Here is a 2,304-nt window from a genome sequence, read left to right on the forward strand (position 1 = left end):
TCCTGTTTTTGAGCTTATTGAAAGATCAGCAATAATCTATATAATTTCCATACACTTTGGTATTTGTCATTTTTACCCTCAGTAATTTCAGGATTTTCCATTCTTTGTACCTTTTAACAACTTTACCATGATGCTCCTACATTGATTTCTCTTCTTTATTTTTAAAAAATTACTTATAGTTACAGTTTCATATGTAAGGCAGTGGTTACATTTCTTATACAATTTGTTACCTCCTCCCTCATTTCCTCCCTCCCCTCCCCCTTTCCCTCTCCCTCCATGAGTTGTTCAGTTGTTTTTCACCAAATGGTTTTGTAAGTATTGCTTTTGGAGTTGTCTTTTCATCCTTGTCTCTCGATTTTGATATTCCCTTTCCCTTCCCTAGTTCTAATATCAGTATATACAGTATCCAGGGTACTCAGATGAGGTACAGTGATAGCACAGGGGCAACCACAGGCAGGGGATACAAGAGGATCATGAACAAAAAAAGCTACGGTTTTACATGGCATGTTGAAAATAATTGCAACAGTTTCCATTACATGGAGTTCATTTCACTTAACAACATCTTATGTGTTCATAAGGGCATTGCTCTTGAGCTCTGTGATCCTCTGCTGTGACTAGCCTAAACCTGTACTAATTATTCCCTATGAGGGAGACTATAGAGTCCATATTTCTTTGGGTTTGGATCACTTCACTTGGTATAATTTTTTCCAAGTCCTTCCATTTCCTTACAAATAGGGTAATGTCATTCTTTCTGATAGAGGCATAAAATTCCATTGTGTATAAGTTCTATTCTAACGCTTGAGCTTATCTAGTAACTTTTTGAATATGTGTATTTAGACCCTTGGAAAAGTTAGAACAATGAACACTTATGCAATTATTTTGGCCCATTTTCTCTCTGTGTCCTCGTTAAGAGGCTACATTCCCACATTCTATTAAGGAAAAATCAACTTATTTCTTCTCTGTCTCACACAGAAGTCATTTTTTAAATTTTCAAATGATTGTTTTCTACCTCCATTCTGTAAAAAATAAAGTTTAGGAAATTTCAAATGTATTTTTCAGTTCAAAATTTTCAATTTCCCTCTTTTTAAATAGATCTTTTCCTCTGATTACTATTCATTCATTCATTAGTTTCATGCTTTTCTTTTTTATCAGTAAGTGTCAAGATAACAGATATTCAAAGTTCCTTTCTCTCAGTTCAGTACCTAGTACAAACCAGAGTGATAATATATTGCTTATCATTGCTCTTAGACCTAGGTCATGTTGCTCTAATAATTATTTAGAAAAATAGTTTGGATTGCACCTCAAGCCTAAATTTAAGTATGTACTTAAAGTTTCTGCGCTATGTTTAATTCCTTTGAAATGTTTTTTGTGTGTTTGTTTACTTGTTCATTTATTTTAGGTTTTTAGTGGTTGGGTTCAAATTGCATAATCTATTTTATTACTCTAAGTCAGTTTAATTTTTGACCTTTCACTGGATGTGTTGCCATTGTACAATTGGATGAATGTAGTTTAAAAGAATGTCTGATAGTTAGCCATAGTTAATGCATAAAATTTTACAAAATACTACTCTAACTTCTGGACTCTACTTTCTGGAATATTATCTTAAAATTTTACTTGCTGTGGTTGTTTCAAGCTCTCTTAGTTTTTAATTGATTTATTTATTGTCAAAATGAAATACAAAGGGGTTACAGTTTCATGCATAAGGCAATGAGTACATTTCTTATCATCTTATAACCTCATCTTTCATTTTTCTCTTGCCTTCTTCCCTCCCCAATTCCCTCCCATCTCCCCTAGTTGTACAGTTGGTTTACAGCATCTAGTTTTATGTATAGTATTACTGTTGTATTTGTTTACCATTTACCCTTGTCTCTCCATTTTGATGTTCCCCTTCCCTTTCCTACTTCTGATAAACGTATATACAATACCCAGGGTACCAAAATGAGTTACAGCAACGTTATTTCACTTTAACTTATCATTAAAGGAAAAAATAGAAGGAAAGAACAAGAAATAAATTTTATATGATATTGAATTTTTGCTTCATTCACTAGTATATTACAAGTGTCAAGATATTGCCAGGCCTATAATAGACATTAAATAAATGTTGGATAAATGAACAATACTCCAATGGACACAGAACTATTTTCTGATGCTGACTTCCTGTGTTTTTTATTAATCGAAATATTCTTTTATCTTAACCCTGCCAGTTACTATAAAAAAATAACTTGACTTCTTTGAACCTTACGATTTCTTTTTGTATACAGTAAATGTCTGTTAAAAATGAGTTAATAGTTAACACAATGCCAG

Source organism: Perognathus longimembris, chromosome 13 (assembly GCF_023159225.1).
Source record: "Perognathus longimembris pacificus isolate PPM17 chromosome 13, ASM2315922v1, whole genome shotgun sequence".
Lineage (NCBI taxonomy): Eukaryota > Metazoa > Chordata > Mammalia > Rodentia > Heteromyidae > Perognathus > Perognathus longimembris.